This window comes from Fukomys damarensis, unplaced genomic scaffold (assembly GCF_012274545.1).
Source record: "Fukomys damarensis isolate Sample0158 unplaced genomic scaffold, DMR_v1.0_HiC HiC_scaffold_7, whole genome shotgun sequence".
Classification (NCBI taxonomy): Eukaryota; Metazoa; Chordata; class Mammalia; order Rodentia; family Bathyergidae; genus Fukomys; species Fukomys damarensis.
In genome coordinates, this window is record NW_022900919.1 from 40,143,579 (window position 1) to 40,163,724 (window position 20,146).

Sequence of the window (20,146 nt, forward strand, 5' to 3'; positions counted from 1 at the left end):
AAAGGTTATATATGAAACATTAGCATTATGTTTATCAACAGCAGCAGTTAAATTTTTAAAAATTAGAATTTTCCTCTTCATAGTATTACACCAAGCTGTAGGTTGGCAGGCTCCAAAATGGCATCCAATAATCTCTGCCTCCTGGTATTTGTGACCACGTGTAATCTGCTCCCCTTGGAGGTAGGAATGAAATGTGTCCCCACAAAACTCAAATACTGAAGCCCTAGTGAGGCTATATTTGATGTAAGATGTAAGTTTTGGCCCAGGGATTTAGCTCAGTGACACTGCACCTGCCTTGCAAGTACAAAGTCCTGAGTTCAGTGCCCCATATAAAAAAATAAATCAGTAAGGTTAAATGAAGTCATAAGGGTGGGTCCCTAAACTCATAGAATTTCTGTCCTGTGGGAGGAGACACCAACAGGATCTCTCCCTCTCTCTACCACGTAAAGACAGCATGAAGGTGGCTGTCTGCAAGCCTGGAAGAGGGCCCTCACCAGCACCCCACCAGGCTTACACCTTCATTTAGACCTCCAGCCTCCAGAACTCTGAGAAAATAATCATCTGTTGTTTATGCCACCCAGCAGATGGGATTTTGTTACAGCAGCCTGAGCAGATTATGAGGTCTAGTCATTCACATGTGATCAGTCCAAGACAGCAAAAGTGTTGGGTTGTCACTTCTGACATTAGATTTTAAAAGGGCTCTGACTTCCCTTTCCTAAGCTTCTCTCTCTCTCTCTTGCTCACTATAACGAAAGGCACCTGCCATGTCGTTAGAAGCTGAACAGAGAGGCCCAAGTAGCAGGAATCCAAGGCCCCAATCCAGTAAGTCCTGAGGCGTTGAATCCTAGAAGCCACTTCACACATGGGTCTGGAAGCAGATTCTCCCTCAGGGGGTACAGGGACCTGGATAGAACCCATGAGACACCCTGAGCCAGAGGACACAGCCAAGCCCCCAACCCACAGAGATAATAAGATTTTTTAAAGTATATTAAGACTTAGAGTTATTCATTGTGCAGCAACAGACAACTAACACAAAGACACATCAATCTGGTGTAATGTTAAAACAAAAACAATTTTGAGCCTTCAAGTTCTCAAAGACCTTATCTCCTCTGTTCTACTTTATCTTACAAGAAACAAGAAGAAATCACATAGAATCGGGAAAACCAAGGAGCCAATGTGAGAGAGGAATTCACATGAATGGGACTCTGGGACCTCGGCTGGGCAACAGTTCTAGAAAAAGACACACTCAGGTTGGAGCCAAAGACAAAGGGCTCCAGGAGAGACAGCTTTGAGGGAAAAACATCCTCGAGAAGTGATCCGATTTTTTAAGTAAGTGGAAGGGACACGTACGTTTCTGACGACGGATTGGGTACACTGGTGGTGGATATATGGAAGAGTAAGAGAAGAGACCAAAAAACAAAGAAAACAGTGCCAAAAGAAAATAGTGACTCAAGAAAGAAAATATAATACAGTACTAGTAGGTGGTTTGATATATTAGCTTACCAGGGCTACTCTAACCAAGTACCACCAGCCACGTTGTACAAGGATATAAAACCATTATTTCACTGTTCTGGAGATTAGAAGTCCAAGATCAAGGGGAATGGCTGTGAGGAAAAACCTGCTCCTTTCCTCCCCACTGGTTCTTGATCCCTTACTGACCATCTTGGTGTTCCTTGGCTCCGAGAACCATCACCCGGTGCTCTCCCTGTGTGAACATCTACTTCTAAAAGGGCACAGGTCATACTGGACTTAACTTTTAGACCTCTGCAAGGACCTGTTATGGCTTGTATCGAGATGTCCTCACCACTACCACCAAGTCTCACAGATGGGGCTTTTCAGAGAGGGCTGGATCTGGGTTGTGGAATTCTGGGATCAAGGATGTGGTGCTGGGAGCGATTCATGTGAGTGCTGCCTGCCTTAAGGGTGGGCATCCTGGATGGGAAATAGGGGACAGGAGGGGCCCTGCTGTCACTTGTGACTTGCTGCTTCCTCACTATTTCGCTACTTTGCTGCCTTCTGCCAGCCATGGACTATGTCTCCCCTATGGTGCCCCTCTGACCTGCCATCCTGCCTTGGAACCAGCCCACTATCCACTGAAACCTCTACAAACTGTCAGAACTGAAATAAACCTCTCCCTCTTTTAACTCTGTATTTTGAGTATTTTGTCACAGCAATGAGAAAAGTAACTAAGACAAAACCTATCATTTCCAAAAAGGTTATTATTTTGAGTACTGGGGGTGAGGAGTTCAAATTATGAATTTTGGAGTGGGAGGGCATAAGTCATAAGTCAACATACAACTCTGGGATGTCAATAACATAAATACTATGGAGAAACAGAAAAATCCATATATGTTTGAGGGTTAAAGGGAAGGAAATAAATATGTGTACATGCGTACATGTATATAAAAAACATGCGGGAAGGGAACGGTACCTTTAATTCTCATATGCTCATATCTGATGTTGAAAATGTAAATAAATAAATAAAGACAGAATTAGCTGAGCATGGTGGTACATGACTATAAATCCAGTTACTTAGGAGGCTGAGGCAGGAAGATCTCATGTTGAAGCTCTGCCTGGGAAAGTTAGTGAATTAGTGAGACCCTGCCTCAAAATAAGAAAGGACTGGGGATGTAGCTGCGTGGGAAGGCCCTGGGCTTAATCTCCACTACCACACACAAAAACGCTGCATATACATGATCTTTAGAAATAAGAAGAGAAATAGCATAATCTTCCCTGGTTCTCTAAGATACCTAACAGAGTTTAATAAATCCTGTTCTGGCTAAGGGAAGCAGAACAGATTCTGCTGTTGTCAGCTGCAGTCTACTGGTTGCACTGATCCAAATTAATGGCACCCATGGGACCTCACCATTTGCAGTATCACAGTTAATCTCTTCCATCAAGAGGAGGAGTCCATCTCCCCTTGTGTTGTGACTTGCTTCAGCCATACGGGTACTTTCAGAGGATTAGGAGTTCTTGCTGCTGCTGCTGCTGCTGCTGCTGCTGCTGCTGCTGTTGCTGCTGCTGCTGTCATTGCTTTGGGGGAGTTGTTGTTGTTGTTGTTTTGAGACAGGCTCTCTCTGTGTAGCCCAGGCTGGCCTCCAACTCACAGCATTCCCCCTACCTCAGCCTCCCAAGTGCTGGGATTGCAGGTGTACACCACCACACCCAGCTGGGAGTTCCTTCTTAAAACACACTGTAGTGTCTTTTTTAACATCAGACACTGAACTTAATAGGAATGAGAAACACCACTTTTCCTGCATACCTGTTAATCACCAATAATTGTATTCCAGTTAGCAGTGTGAGGACTCTCAGCTCCAAACTCACCCTTCATCACCTGCTCTGCAGAAATGGAGGTGGTCCCTGTAAACCTCTCCCCTTTGTCAGTTGTGTGATATTAAATGCTGTCCACAGAGGGACCCAGGGAGCCACCAGAAGAGAAAGGGGCCCATCACCTCCAGGTCTGAAGTGTTCCTCTTGCTCAGCTCTAGCGGTCCATCTGGCTTCTGAGATGAAAGAGTCCTGCAGCCACCACCTTCCCAAATACCACCAGGGCCCCTCTATGGACTCTGGATGCCCAGAGGGTGACTTCCAGCAGGGCCACAGGCACAGCGCCTGACACAGCCCTGTCCTCCAACAAAGCAAAAGGAAGCACCCTTCTTGGGAATGCTCTCAGCTACTGCTCACCTCTGCCACTTTGCACTCTTTAGAGCCCTGGTTACTTTCTGTTAGCCAAGTCCCTCATACTTCAACTAACTCTAGTTACTAACTCTCCATATTAAACTTTCTGGGTTCAAATTACTGTGTCCTATCTATCTCCCAATTGGACTCTGATTGATACAAGTAGTTTGGAGTTTTTTCCCAAGGATTTAATACCAAAGATTGGGCAAGAAAGGCTCATTTTAAGCACATCTCCATAAAGATGCAGGACCCCAATACACACCCAGCAGAAATACACACACCTGCTCATCAGGACTTGCACAAAATTTCTCATTTCAGCAGTGCTTTCAGTAGCTTGAAACTGAAAATGACAGTTATGGCAAAGTGGATGAATAAATTGCTGTTCGGTCACAGGATGGGATGTTATACAGCAGTGATAATAAATGAACATAGTTAATCTCACAAATGTGATGTTGAGGAAAAAAGATACCAGCACTGAAGAACACATTATATGATTTCAGAACATACCGAATGTTCAAGTACAGATAGAATTAATCTACAGTCTTAAATGTCACAGAGTGGTTAGCTTTGGGGAGGTAGAAAAATGAATAGAAGGAGCTAATCATGTTCTATTTCCTGATATGGTTGTTTCATTCCTTGAGCTGCTTATCTGTGATATATATACTTCTTTTTATATAAAAAGCAAAGTACCTTGGCAGCATCATACCAGCAAAAATAATAATGATGCACTAATAAAGAGGTAGCAAAATAAGTACTATATGCACTAAAGAACAGTAAACTCAAAAGAAACCAGTTGTTACTCACATGAATACTTGTTCAAAACATCACAGTCAAAAGTTTAACAAAATAACAGTTGCAGAATTCCTCTTCCTCTCTAACCACAAAAGAGCCTGAGTTAATTATGAAAAGCCTTATGCCTTAGGTTGGAAAATAAAAGAGTTCTATCTGATTCAACTTTCTATCATCTTTTTCCCCCTGTTTTTTAGTTGTATTCTTGAATATTTTAAACTTTAAGTAAATATACACACACAAGAAAGTATGCTTTGGCTGCCATGAGTAAACTCATGAACTGGTAAGCTCATTTCTTCTTTATCCTTTATCCGCACCTTTCTATTGCTCTGCTTTCTGTCCCTGCTTGACTCAGCCCTTTGAAAACACATTTCAATGCAAGTTTGTATCTTTCAGAAAAAAACATCAGCTACTGAAGTCAATGGCCCCTGGTGGCTTTGCTGTCGGCAGCCTGCCTTCCCCCTTTGAAATCTTACCCTTCTCTTCTCTCCTTTTTTCTGTGGAAAAGATATGCATTTTACTTTGGGATCTTGGAATCACAAAGTGTTGTACTTTGTCTGGAAATGATTCTAGTATGTATTGGTGAGTTCTTCCCCCTGGTTGTTTGTTGGTGGCATAATTTCCTCTGGGCAGCTCCCTTCCTCTCCCTGCTCTGTTTCTGTCACACTTTCCCCACTCCTCCAACCCTGACCTCTCACAGGTGGCAGCCCAAGGTAAGTGGCCAAGAACTAGACTCATTCACGCTCAGCATGAATCACAGATAATAACAACACGAGCCCTGGCACCAGCCCTCCCAGGATTCACATCTCTGCTCTGCCGCTTGCCCACTGAATGGCTGCAGCCAAGACCACTAACCAGCCATCACCTGAAAACTGAACCAGTCATGGCAACGACTCCAGAGTGCCGTGAGGGTTAAATGAGAAAACCTCATAAAGTGCCTAGAATCCAACTGATCGACCAGGCTCACAACCAACCTTTAATGATTATGGGGCTTAACTACCTAAGTCACTAGAAGTGGGGTCCTGGTAGGAAAGAAGAAATCACTTTGCATTTCGTTAAAGCCAAAAGCTTATAGCCGTTCCCTCTCCTTAGCAATAGGTGCTGGGACCCTTTCCAGACACCTGCAAAGTGACCGAATTCCAGCTCTGAGGTTTGTGGAGACCTGGACAACATTAAGAGGAGCATGACTCAGCTGAGCACTGCTCACCCTGCCAAGTCAGAAGGTCACCATGACCGAATCTCAGCAGGAAGCACAGGGTGCCTCAAGTTCAAGGAAATCCAAGTCATTAAAATCAAAAGCAAAGGATTGGGATTTTTAACACAACATGTGTATAACGTTCATCGCTGAAGTGGGTCAGCTGCTTGCAGAGACCATAAATAGTTCTGTCATTTCCCAATTTCCAGCTCTCACATTTTAATAAGGTGGGATTTTTTTAGATCAAAACAACAAAAACAGAGAGATCAGAAGATAACATCCAACAACATGTCAGGCAATGATGAATGACCTTTTACTACACTCCCTCAGTCACAGCTCTCAGATGGTCCAACTCGCAAGCTGAAATTACAAATAATTCCATCAGTGAGTTGCAAACAACCCACTTATCGAAGATGGTCAAATCAATGTGTCACTCGATGGAGGTTCCCAGGCATCTGTAAGCGTGGCTGGCTTCCCAAACAACAAGCCCCCTGTGCCCTTCACTGTCTCCTAGGAGGAGAAAAGCAAACTATTAAACACTGGCCAGAGTCAGAGAAGCCAAAGCTCAGGCTCAGCCAGGATCCGGGGAGGCCAGCAAGGCCAGCTGCGGGCCGCAGGCTCTGTGCTAAGCTGCTGCACACAGGGCTGCTCAGTCTCAGGGCCACATGTCAGGCTGTGCAGGTGTCCCGTCAGCCGCCCCGCCGCGCCAGCCCTGCCATTAGTCCTGAAAAGGAAGTGCTGTACGAGAGGGGCTGGCACACCCATCTGCAGTTACAGACTCACCGCGCTTTTCACCCACACACACCCTGTCGTGTTGCTTCCACTCAGGCCCCTGTCATGTAACTTAAAAGACAGCACCTTCTGATGATCACAGGACTGGCCAGAATCCAGAAGAGACCCTGAGTCTCTCCATCCCAGACATTTATTGAGCACCATTGACTGAAATAGTAAAGCAAGGGAAGAGGTGGAACTTGTCCTCAAAGATGTCCTTAGAAGGTTCAGTGTGAGGGTCTACCTTATCCAGCCCAGATGACACATTAAACTCTATCTAGTGAATTATCATTCTGCCAAGCAAATGTCAAATAAATTTGAAATCAGTCATTAGCTCCGACTTTTAAACTTCACCCAAAAAAGTGTTTAATTGAAATCAGCTATCAAATCCCTCGACCCATGTATAGATTTCTTTTGAAGTTCCTAAGCCTGATTGGCCAAAACACTTATTAACATGACCCATCTGACCAAAAGCATTCCAGGGCAGAACCTGACATCTGAGATGGTCTTCCAGAGAGTTCCACAACTTGTTTAACCACCTTCTCACCGCCCCTCAGCATGCTTCACCTTTCTCTGTCCGTGAAGTTTCATTCCATCATAAGGTGTGTTCATTCTTCTTTTACTTTCTCCCCTAGCATGATTCATAGTGTGTCCAAGGCCAGGGCTTAGAATCAGACAGATCCAGAGGTTCTTCTCTCTTCTTTTGTGTTTTTCTTTAATTAACCCATAATTGTGTGTTTATGGGATTCTGTGTGACAATCACACAGAAGTATACAATGTATAATGATTAAATCAGGGGATTAGCATTCAGGCCTCTTTAATTGATCGTTTCTATGGGCTGGGATTCTTCTGATTCCTCTCTTCTAATTTTTATAAAATGCATAATAATTATTGTATACTATAACTCTACTATGATGTAGAAGGCTAGAACTTACTTCTCATATCTGTGTTTTGCTACCTGCTATCCAACCTCTATTTCTGTCCCCCTTACACTTCCCAGTCTCTGCCAACTGAAATTCTACTTTCTACTTCTATGGGATCAGCTTGTCTTAGTCTCTTTATCTCTAAAATGGTCATAGTAAGCCAGGTGTGGTGGCACATGCCTGTCATCCTAGCACTCCGGGAGGCTGACACTGGAAAAGCGCAAGCTGGAGACCAGCCTGGGCAACTTAGTGAACCCATCTCAAAGTAAAAAAAGGCCTGAGGCTGTAGCTCAATGCAAGGCCCTGGGTTCAAACCCAACAGTGCAAAAAAATTACAATTAAAATTAAATGAGCATGAGAAAGAGTGTGTGTAAAGCAGGGGGAAAGCAAGAACCGTGGATCTTTGTCCGGGAGAAGCTGAGCACTGGCAGCCCCAAGCCTGTGCATGCATCCTATAGACATCCATGGGATCTGTTCTTCTCAGGACTCCTCCCGGGAAGGTGGCCAACAGTCCCCAAAGTCAGAGGCCACACCTGTCCCACAGACATGAGGGAGAGACCCCACCTTCTCCTCCAGACGTGAAGGAAGCCTGCTGTCCACTAAGTGTCCTTGGCGAAAGCATCCTGCAGCCCTTCTGCTGCCTGGCTCATGGGAGACAATGATCCAACCTGGAAAATGAGTGAGGAGGATACAGGATTGCCTGGAGCTCTAAACACCACTCCTGGACTGAGGATTTAGCTCAGTAGTTCTGGTGCCTGCCTCATAAGCACAAGGGCCTGAGTTTGATCCCCGGTACCAAAAAAAAACTAAGTACCATTCCTCTGGAGAAGGTGGTCCAAGGAGTGGTGTGAGGCGGCAGCCTCACCACGGAGGACCTACAAACAAAAATTACAGTGGATTTGTTTGTTGTCAACCTCTGAACTACTCCTCTTTGTTTTTAAAAAGTGCTAATTTAAACTTTGAAATGTGAAATATGTCCAAACAAAGAGGAACATTTATTCAACTGCTGGGAGAGGGGAGCACGGATTCTGAGCTGACTACCTTTCCAAGGCTCCTTCCATTTGTAGTTGTTCTGCTCCGGGGCGGGACAGGGGACCATCCATCCCTTCGGTGGCCCAGCTCCAGAGAAGCTGGCAAACAGGAGCTGACTCTGGAGGTCAACCAGTGCCAAGAGGCCAGGCATAGGGCAAAGAAAGGTTGGCCAGGGCCGGAGAGATTGGAACTGCCTTCTGTTGGCATCACACAGGGTTCAGCGTGGTTCCTACAAGAGCGAGACCCCTGAGCCTGATCCCAGGAGTCATCCAGTGATTCCTGTCAACCTCCCTTGTAACTGAGAGGACAGCACATGGCTCTAGATGGCCAGAGAGTGCTGGACCATGGTGTGTGCATATACATGCTTGTGTGTGAGCATGTGTGTGTGCATGAGAGAGAGAGAAAGAAGAGAGAGACAGATGACCAGGGAGAAGCCAGGTTTTGATCAATGTGACTGAGTAACAAGGACAAGTGGGAGAAACAAAAGCACCACGGGTGCTGCTGATGCCACCAAAGGCAGACACCCCGTCTCCGCCACTGAGAGGCTGTGGTTCCAGGGAACAGAACGTGTCTATCTGGACCCCCATGGGGGCGTCGGCGCACACTGATTCCCTCCCCACCACTGGCAGTGCAGTGGCTGCCACTTAGCCAGCCAGGGAAGTGTTGTCCACTGTGGCTGTGGGAGCTCTCACAGGCCAGAACCAGTCTTCCGAAGTCAGGACACTCGACCCAAGAGAGCTCCTCGTCCTGGGACCTCAACATGTACCCTGCTGTGCTTTGCAAGGTAGAATACAGGCCCGATTTCAGCCTCAACATTCACAGAGCTTGAAAGACTCCCACCTGCATAAGACAAAGCAAACAGGACGACAGCAAACCGCCTGACCCATCAGCAAACCAAACTCACACAGCAAAGCTCTACCCAGAAATGTGGTGGAACAGATGCGTCCAGGAAGCCAAGGGACCCCGAAGCAGAAGCCACCGGAGGTGGAAGCAGGGAGAAAGCACGCCTTGGCCTGCAGGGTAGGGCAGGGTGAGGATGCTGCCAGCACTCAGAAAAGAAACTCGCCTGAGCCTTGTTCCCAGGGAGTCCCTCCCACTGCAGCCCCTTCCAGACCCCAGACATCAGAGGGGACACAGCTTAAAGAAAACGGGCTGGGGATGCTGCACCCAAGAAAGGCCTTGGCTTTGTCCCTTGAGACCCACTTGGGATTCCACCTTCGAGCTGTAAGATGACGCATTTCGCTGGGATGTGTTAAAGCAGTGACAGGGAATTCGTACAGGTGAGGGTACCGTGCTGGCTCTCATTCACTCATTCGTTAGCTCGGCAGCTCTATGGAGAGCTGTCCTGTGCTTGTCACCATTATATACAATCAAAAGTTAGTGTCTGTCCTCTGTAGGCTTAGTGGGTGTGTACTGTCAGGGAAATTATTTATTGCTTTGGAAATCCAATACCACAAGAGAAGAAGGAGGAGGAGGAGGAGAAGTTAGAAAAGTCTGTGAGCACCAGGCATGGTGACACACACCTGTGATCCCAGCACTCGGGAGACTGAGGCAGGAGCACTGCCTTGAGTTTGAGGCCAGTCTGGACTACACAGTAAGACCCTATCTCAGAAAAGAAAGGTGGCGGGGGAGAAAGAAAGGAAGAGAGAGGGAGAGAGAGAATCTGTGCATAGGAGAATACAGAAGCTTTCAGAAAGTTTTTCACCATACAGAAAGGAGATAGAATTCACCATGTGCAATACACAAAAAGTATCGTACTTCTTTATAAGAAAAAGGAGAGGGGCTGGGGATTTAGCTCAGTGGTTCCACCACCTGCCTTGCAAACACAAGATCCTGAGTTCAATCCCTGTCACAAAAAAAAAAAAAGGAGAGATTAAAACGAAAGCATCAAATGTTAATTTGATACATTTCTAAACAAAAATAGTATGTATCCTTACCCCTAAGAAAAAAATTAAAATTTGAAAATAAGTAGTCAAAAAAGCTTTCTTGAAAGACTTCTCAAGAAAACAATGGCGAGCCAGGCGTGGTGGCGCATGCCTGTAATCCCAGCACTTGGGAGGCTGAGGCGGGAGGATTGCTGTGAGTTCAAGACCAGCCTGGGCTACATAGTGAGTTCCAGATCAGTCTCAACTGCATAGTGAGACCCTGTCTCAAAAAAAAGAAAACAATGGAACTGTCTTTCTACTGCAAGATTAAGAAGTAAGCTAGCACTTTGGGTCTAATAAAAAATATTTTATTTCTCTCTTTAGTCATCTATCTTATGTTTATTATTCTATAGTGGAAAAATTGGGTTCTTTCTATAATTTAACTTCTTTCCAAGGAAGATATGACATAAGTTTCATCTTTGTTTGATGAAGTATAGTAGGCTTGAACATAAACCTATACTTCAGTCAATTTCCCTCTACTTCTGAGCTGTGGAAAACGGCTTAGAATGTCCCGCCATGGCCTCTGTTACACACGCAGCTTGCTTTATATTTCTTCATAACACACAGGCAAAACTGTCTCTGGGGCTTTTGCAAATTTAAGTGAGAAGTTTAAAGCTAAAACCCATTTGTGTTTGGGAGTGTTCCCTGCCATATCGTCAACCTCAGAGGCTGTCCTTGTCAGGCTAAGATAATGGCCACAGCAAATAACCCCTAAACAGCCTTAACATATTGAAATTTATCTCATTCATGAAACTCCAAAACAATGTTCCCCATCGTTGAATAAAGGGTGGAAGTACAAAGAACAGGCCCTCTCACTGTACCATCTTCAATATCTGGCCTCTGAAAGTACTTTTGGTGTGGTCTCCATTCCAGCCAGACTTCTACAAAGTAAAAAGCCAGACTATATGGGCAAGGATACAGTTCTGAGCGTGGGCTATATCACATTTACCCACCATGCATTGGTCAAAACTGGATCACATGGTCACACCTGCCCACAAGGGGTGCTGGGAAATATAGTCTAGCTGTGTGCTCAGGCGAGGAGAAGACGAAGGCCTAACACAGTCACTGCTACATGATGCTGCACTCCTCACTCAAATTTGGTGAATGATTCTGTTACAATCTTTTTTTTTTTTTTTTTGCCTTTGTAGTAGGCTAAATAATGTCTCCCAAACTTCTTATGTACTCAGCATCTCAATTATTAAAGGATTCAAGATTAAATCATCCTGGGTTTAGGGTGGGCCCAAATCCAAACAGTGGTACCCTCGTACCAGGGAAGGATACAGATACAGAGGAGCTGCTGCATGGAGACAGGCGTAGGGGTTGTGAAGCTGCCAAGCGTCAGAGATTTAGCTCAGTGGTTCTGCCGCCTGCCTCACCAGTGCAAGTCCCTGAGTTCTATCCCCAGTACCAAAATAAAAAACAAAACAAAAACCACTATGGAACTGCTGAAGTCAGAAGAAGCCAGGAAGAGTTCTCTGAGAGCCTTCAGAGAAAGCGAGGTCCTGCTGACGTCTTGACTTCAGACCTCTGGCCTCCAGAACTGTGAGAAAATAAATTTCAATTTTCTTGAGCCACCAGGTTTGTGGCAATGTCTTACAGCACCCCCAGGAAACAAATACAGCCTTCCTGCCCGTTTCCTTTTGCACTGCACCAGGTCAGGCTGATGTGTCAACAGGACTCGGGCCTCCAATCCCGATGACCCAGCTCTGTTCTGCTTCTGAGTCAACTCTGTTTCTAGGAGCCACAATCTGATTGGAGCCCTTCCCCTGCTGAAAGTGCTCAGAAGCTCCCTACTGCCACCGACAGAGGGGGACAGGCCGAGTCCCCACTCCAGCCTGGGAGCCTTCTGGCGCCTTACCGGCTCACACACCACGCCACTGGCCACCCTCCAGAGCTGCTGGGCAGCTGTAGTGCTTTGCCACTGCGGGCAGCTGTAGACTACTCTGCGTCTTCCTGGGACACATCTGCCACTTGGCCCCTTCCTCCCCCTAACGCTCCTGGGTCCTTCAGGACTCTGTCCAGGTCACCTCCTCAGGAAGCTGGATCCCCTAACCCAGTCTGACATGGGGACACTGCACTTACCACATTTTGTAAGATGTCATCTACTTCTGGGTCAGATGATCCCACAAAACCCTGAGTTTAATGCAATAATAATGGTTGTGCCTCATTAGCTAATGTGTCAAAACTTATCCAAGGCACTTTATGCAGATGAATTTTGTTTATTCTTCAAGAACTTCCTGTGCTACCTAATCATTCCCATTTTACAGCAAAGGAAACTGAAATGAGAGAGAAGTAACTTGACTAGAAACACTCGGTTGAGACAGAGGCAAAATTCAAATCCAAATCCATACTGAGATTTTATTTTCACTCCACTTGTTTTTGTTGCTGTTTTCAAAAAGTTCTGATAAGCCGGACATGGTGGCAGACCCCTGTAATGCCAGCACTTGGGAGGCTAGGGCAGGAGGAGTGCTGTGAGTTCGAGGCCAGCCTGAACTATATAGCAAGACTCTGTCTCAAAAAACAAACAAAAAAAGTCCTGATAGTGGTAAGACACCAGGGAAACATAGAATGCTCTTTTAAAATGTGCTGTTCCAGGAAAAGAGAGAGAGAGAGAGAATTTGAGTCAAAAGGAAGGAAATCCAAGCAAACTGTATACTTTAGTTAATAATAAATGCATCACTATTGGTTCATGAGTTGCGCCAGATGTACCATAGTAATGTAATGTATTAAGAGTCACAGAAATTGGATTTATGAGATCTCTCTGTACTCTCTTGGTAACTTTTTTGTAACTGTAAAACTATTCTAAAATTAAAAGTTTATTTTTGAAAAGCATACGGTTCATTGCCAAGTTGATAATGACAGCATTTCCACAAAGTGGGACTTAATTTTTTTTTTTGGCTTAAATTTAAGTACTAATTAGATTAAATTAAGGCTTTTAATGAATTAGATAAATTAAATTAGAATAACATTTTCTATATTTAGTCTGTTGGCCATTTAAACTCTATCCAAATTTCCTTGGTTCCAGCTTTTAGTATGAATTTGTTCATGGAAATTTTTTAAAGGAGTAAACAGACAACTGACAGCATAGTTCTGAAATACAACCACCATTCTTTGATGCTCCTACCTTCAGAAGATGGAGCCTGATTTCCCTCACCTGTATTACGGTCCCACTTCTAAGGGAATAGAACAAGCGTGATAATGTGATTTCTGAGGCTAGACTGTAAAAGGCAGTTGGCTTTGGCCCCCACCCCACCCCCCGTCACCTACTCACAGGGAAGCCAGCTTCCATGTTGTAAGGACATTCAATCCACTGTATGAGGTCTGCGCAAGGAGGAACTGAGGCCTCCCGGCTACGGCCATTTTTGTGCGTGCGCCATCTTGGAAGCAGAGTCTCCAGCCCACTCAGGCGGTCAGGTGATACCGTGTCCCCGCCCACTGACGTCATCACAGAGGCTCAGAACCAAAACCATCCAGCGAAGTCCTTCCCAAATTCTTGCCTCACAGAAACTATATGAAATGAAAATTCTTAACCTGTACATTGGGATAATGTCTTAAGGTTCTTCAATACACCAGCAACTTTACCTTCGCTGCAGATGGATCATTCTTTTAAGCCCTTGAGTCTCCACACAGGGCTACTATAGACCCTTCCATCAGTGTATCTGGCTTTCTATTGCTGCTATAACAAATTACACAAACTTAGTGGTTTAAACAATACATAGTTATCTTCAGTTGTGGAGGTTAGAAGTAAAAAAATGGGTTGTGTGGGTCTCAAATGCAGCTGTCCACAGGGCTATTCCTCCTAAAGGCACCATGAGAAAAATCTGTTTTTTGAATTTCCAGCTTCTAGAGGTTCCCTTGGCTTATGGCCTTTTTTCTAACCTCAAAGCCAGAAATCACACCATGACACCTATCTCCGTCATATCTCTGGGTTACTCAGCTTGCCGTTGCTGTGACAAAATATGTGATGTAAATAGCCCAAAAGGATGAAAGATTTCATGATTGTTTTTGGCTCATGGTTTCAGAACGTTCAGTCCATGATGACCTGTTTCTGTTGCTTTTAGGTGAAGCAAAAACATCATGGCAGGAGGCTGAGATGGAGGGAAACCGCTCACCTTTCAGCAGCCAGGAAGCAGAAGGAGAGGGAAAGAGCCAGAAAGAACAGGGTCAGGAGCAGATTCAGTCCCCCAGGTGACACCCCCATGACCCACCTCATCCATTCGGACCCCATGCCCTAATAAGCCCAACAAGCTATGAACTCATTAATAGATGAATCTATTGGTGCAGTTGGAGCACTCATGATCCGGTCATTCCCCAAAAGCCCAAAAGCCTCCAGCACTTGGCCTTTGGCGGAGGGCTTTCCCAACCCAAACCACACAGAGGCTGATCCCCAACTCCCCTGCCTGCTTTTTCCACTTACTAAGGCACTTGTGGCTACACTGGTCTCACCTGGCCTCTCAGGCTAACAGCGCATCTTCACGTCAGCTGATGGGCCATCTGCGTGCTATCTGCAACCTCCGCCTCCCCCTGCCAGGTGATGTTAACGAGTCCTGGGCTCTGGGGGTGAGATGTGGGCGTCTCTCTGGGAGCCATTATTCCACCTGCCACTGCCAGCTGGGAAAGCTTATGATCCCCTCCTCAGGATAACACTCTACATATGACTATCCTGAAAACTAATCCCACAGAATGCAGATATCAAAATACTTTTAAAGCAAACTGGTAAGAGATTCATTCATATGATTCCCTTTGAACAGCTTACAAACAAGATTTAAAAGGAAACCTAGTATGGTCCTTAATTTCAAAGTAGACATAAATGTGAATGATATTTTGAAATTGTCTGCAATCATGTGACATAAAAATTTGCAATTTCTCAGGGCTGGGGATTTAGCTCAGTGGTGCCATGCCTGCCTTGCAAGCGCAAGGTCCTGAGTTCGATCCCCATATACCAAAAGAATGCTAAAAATTTGCGATTTCTCTTGGTGCTGCAGTCCCAAGTACTACAACCACTGTGGTTTGTAGCCTACATCTACAATCAGAGGAAATGCTAATTCTTTGCTAGGGATTAGTGATTTTTCCTACACAAATGCACCCTGAACTTGGCGTAAGACCCGTTGAGAATCCCTGCGGAATCAAAGCATTCATTTAATTTTTTAAGAAAAAAATAAATGATACTGTAGTAAGCTAAAATAGAATTCAAATCCTCAGGAACTTTCCCCTTTTCAATTCTATTCAAATTATGCACAGTAAGTACGCACCTGCTATGCACAGAGAAGCTCATATCCCCAGGAAAGGAAAAAACAACAACAAAGTAATGGGAAGTCAGTGACAACGTGGAAATAAGGATCCCATGAATTTATAGAGAAAAATCTGCCCTCTGACTTAAAAATGGACACATTTATGTTGTAAAACTAATGAAATCAAAGCATGGTGGGGAATGGTTCTGATAGAAGTCCGGTACAGGATTTCCAACATGACAACAGCGACATCTAATGGGTATCATCGGTAAAGCACCTGCCGTACCAAGAAACTGTAGACAGTCTTGAGCACCTAGAAAAGTCAGGCCTCAGCTGGCGCCCACTGGCGTTGTCTCCCCTCTGGATCATCCAGCACCCCGAGGGGCTTCATCAAGGACACCTCAGCCACATTCCAGGCACAGAATAGACCAGATGAAGATTCAGTGCCAAGATAGCCAGTGGCACAGGTAGAAGATGTTTGCCTATGAGAACAAAGAAAAGTGAGAGCTCTGTAAGAGGTGACAACGCTGGAGACCGAGTGGGTCATCCAGATTCCCACAGGCTGCTCCGTTTGAGCCCTTCTTTTTCCCTTCCTCCAACATTGCTAAGAGCCTTCTGGTGAGGGAAGGGCCATGAGAGAAGGGGGAGGAACCGGGATCACAGCCGGGGTTGGGAAGAGGACCACCTGTCCCACCTCAGGTGAGCACACTGGGGGCAGCCAGCTCTGCTCTTCTCAGCCTGAGGTCACACCGCTCACAGCAGTTGGATCCAGGTGCCCAGAGTCCAACGACAGGGAAGAGCCCCACGTGCACCTCCAGAAAGCATACTTGTTCAGGGAATTAACGGATCCCAAGCACTGGGCGTGGGGTCTAGGAGGACGGGGGCAGACACAGGTGGACACTGCCCTTGTGCCCATGGGCTCAGCCAATGGGACACTCATGGCCAAAGCAGGGCCACAGCAGGGAGCCCTGTGAAGTGTGGGCTCCTGTGGAGACCTGAGAGTAGCACTACTCCTCCCTGCCCGTCTTTTCCATATTTCTTGGCTGGGACAATTTTCTTGATGGGAGCAGCAATTTAAACACGCCATGCACACGGCCATGCAGAAGAGGAGAAGGGCTGGCTACAACTCATTCTCTACTCCAGAAGAGCTAGTGGACAGGACTCTGCGTGTCACATGAGGTTTGTCCAAGGTGATGAAGATGCCAGTTACTCTGATCTGATCAGAACATAGCATGTACACGTGGAAATATCACACTCTACTCCCTATGTACACTTACTATGAGACAACTCAGAATAGAATGTACTAAATGCACAAGAACCTACGCAGGAGAAGAAGAGGAGGAGTGAGACAGAGAAGAGAAACTGTGTCTCTTCCTGAAAGTTCTCTACCTCCCCACACTTCCCAGACCTCCTTGTGCACGGGAATCCCCTGGGATCTTGTTAGAATGCAAGTTTGGCCTCCACAGGCCCTGCGGGGCCCATGCATTTCTCAGAGCTCCCCAGTGCTGCTGCCAGAGCTGACCTGTGGACCGCAGGAGCGGAGAGGTTGTGGTGCACATGATGTTTGCCTGCCCAGCGGTCCCTTTTTTGGACACCCCACCCACTCCCACTCCACAGGAAGCCTGATCCGTTTTACCTGAGGCTCACCCAGTGTCCCAAGAGTGCAGAGATGAGATGGCAAGAACTTTTCCCAGGACTTCATCTGAGCAGTCACCTGGGAGGCCTCCGCGCGCTTCTCATTGAAGAACAGTGAAGCTGCTTTCCCTGAGCTGCTTTGCATGGCCTCGTCACTGGCAGCAGACTCAAATGAAGGTACCACCTGATTTCTAAAAGACAAAGCACAGCTCCCCTGTTCCCAGGAGTCTCCTTCAGCCCCTTCCATTGGCAGGAAGCCTCCTGCCAGGGACCTCAGAGATCTGACAGGCCAGGCTGCCACTAGGAGCCCTTCATTGACAGCAATAACAGATCATAACCCGGCTTAGGTAGCATTTTCTAGTTGCAAAGCCTTCTTCAGACACACACTACTGAACTGCCCGGGTTCCAACCTTACCTTGGCCACTTCTTAGCTGTGTGGTTGGGCCAGTTACTCAGCTTCTCTGTACTCTCAGCAGCTCACCTGTAGGATGGGGGTGATTAGAACATCATGATCTTAGGTTAGTTAACATATGCTACATGCTTAGAAAAGTGCCCGGCACATGGTAGGTTCTATATGAGTGTCTGCTATTACTGTCCTTATTCTCTTATCCCCCAGAATCCCTCAAATTATGTATTATTATTATTATTATTATTATTATTATTATTTCCTGCATTCGTATTTTGTAGAAGAGGAGACTGAAAACTTAGTGCACAGCATTTCCAAGAAAACCTCAGGCCCTCTGACCCTGCGTCCCTGGCAGCAGTCTTCCCCGAGCTACATTAAGTAGACACTTATGATGATGTCACACATTATTTAGCTATTTTATTGTTACACCAATCGTAATGAATATGTCTTCTTTCTTGGTTTGAATGTTTCTCCCAAAAGTTTGTGTCCTGGAAACTTAACCCCCAAATGCATACATTAAATGCTATTTGGATATGTAACCTTTGGGAGATTGGATAAAGTCATCAGAATAGGATCCCCCTATTCCGGGGGGTGCAGGGTTCTCCCACCTTCGTCCTCCCTGCTCCTCCCTGCTGCTACCTGAGGGCCAGCAGATCCCAGGAGTCCCCTCTGCCAGAAGTAGGGGTAAAGCCAGAGTATATATTTATTAATACCTTGTTGAACCCATTTTATGTTGCTATCATAGAATACCAGAGACGGGTAACTTAGAGAGAGAAGACATTTACTTTGCTCTTGATCTGGAGGCCACCATAGGTAGCTGTGTCTGGAGAGAGAAAGCCCTGTGCTGCCTCCCAATGTGGTGGAAGTTGAAAGGAAAGAAAAAGCTCACATGAGAGAAAAGGGGGCTGAAGCCGCCCAGCAGCTCAGCCATTCCTGGGAGAAAATCATAGGTCCATTCATGATGACCCACGCCTCTCCCACAAGGCCTCTCCCCCGACCACTGCTGTGTGGAGGAATTAAGGTTCCCAGCCCTCACGCTGAGACACATTCAAACCACAGTGACCCTTTCATGGGCACCTGGCCACGGCCTCTCAGTTGGATCTGGGCTGCTGGCAGAAGACACCCTCTCCCAGTGCTTCATAGACTTCTGCTTGCTTCTCTTTGCCAACTTCTCGGTATGGATTGTCAGAAGGGTATGGGAACAGCTCAGGCTTCGTGGGGAGCTTTTCCAAAAAGAGGTGGAAGAATTCAGTGGTCTTCTGAGAGATCACAGTGAGTTTCTATGCAGGATATGTTAGTCGGCTTCTCCTCACTGACAAAATACCTGAGAATAGCGATTTAAACGAGGAAAGATTCATTTTGGCTCAGAGTTTCAGAGGTTGTAGTCCAGGGTCTAGGCTCCATTGATTGTCAGCTTGTGGAGAGGCAGAAACATGACGGCGGAAAGGAGCGATGGAGGAGAGCTGCTGCCCTCATGGCAGCCAGGGAGCAGAGACAGGAAAGAGCCAGAGAGGAAGATTCCAGGGACAAATGTCCCCAAGGTCATGACCCCCCGATCTACTCCCTTCAGGTGGGCCCTGTCTGCTATCTCCATCCCCTACCAATAACGCCATCAAATTATAAATTAATCCACTGAAGTTAGTGCCTTCACTTCCCAAAAGCCCATCAGCAACTGAGACTCAACACAGTGAGCCTTTGGGGAGTCCTACGAGGTCCCGACCCTAATGCCCGAAGGGGCATTCTACATCTTTGACCATGAGCATGCATCTTATACTACAATAAAATATATTCTAAAGTAGGTTTTTTCAATAAAACCTTTGAGACATGTACTGAACATGCACCGCAAAAAGTTGTTTGACTCAGTGCTGCCCAGCTTGCCGGTATTCAGAAGTCTTTTCCAGTGTTTGTTTTCCAAAACACTAGTATTTTCTATAAACTCTCCTAGGATTCGATTTTCTTTGGGAGTCTTAGAAGTCAACCACCTTTGAATGTCTTTCTTGTTTGTTTGTTTGTTTGTTTGTTTGTTTGTTTAAGGACTGAGGATTGAACCTGGGCCTTCACACTGAGATATTCCAGTTGTTTTCTTTTGTTTTGCTCTTGTTTTTTGAGACAGAGAATTGCTAAGGTAGCTAAATTGGCCAGGCTGGCCTGAATTTTAGATCCTCCTGCCTTAGCCTACCATAGTGCTGAGATAGCAGGTGTGTACCACCACACCGGTTTATCCTGGGTTCTTTCACCTACACCACCTCTCCGTTTTCTAGGCTGATTTCCAAACTCTACTGTGGCTAACACAGAACAGGTGTAAGAATCTATAAGAATATTAATAAAAGTCTTACTAATTTCTTCTTTAAATGTTTTTTAAGTATTTCAGTGAGCCAAAATTCAAGAAACTACAGAGTGGACTAAGGGTTTAGCTCGGTGGCACTGTGCCTGCCTCTATAGCTCAAGGTTTTGAGTTTGATCCCTGAGTATGGAAAAAAAGCTACAAAGTGATTCTGAACCCTCTTCATCACTTAACAAATATGTTTGGTGCTTTTTTTTTTTTTTTTTTTTTTTTTTTT

At 45.8% G+C, this 20,146-nt stretch overlaps 1 long non-coding RNA gene across 1 annotated transcript; it reads right to left on the reverse strand.

Annotated features, from left to right (window-relative positions):
- Positions 1 to 15,687: 15,687 nt before the first annotated feature.
- LOC117285225 lies at positions 15,688 to 19,638 on the reverse strand. Its single transcript, XR_004516216.1, has 3 exons — positions 17,595 to 19,638; positions 17,181 to 17,370; positions 15,688 to 16,026 (listed from the first exon to the last, which is right to left on the reverse strand). It is a non-coding gene; the product is annotated as an uncharacterized LOC117285225 (long non-coding RNA).
- Between the last annotated feature and the right edge of the window lie 508 nt (positions 19,639 to 20,146).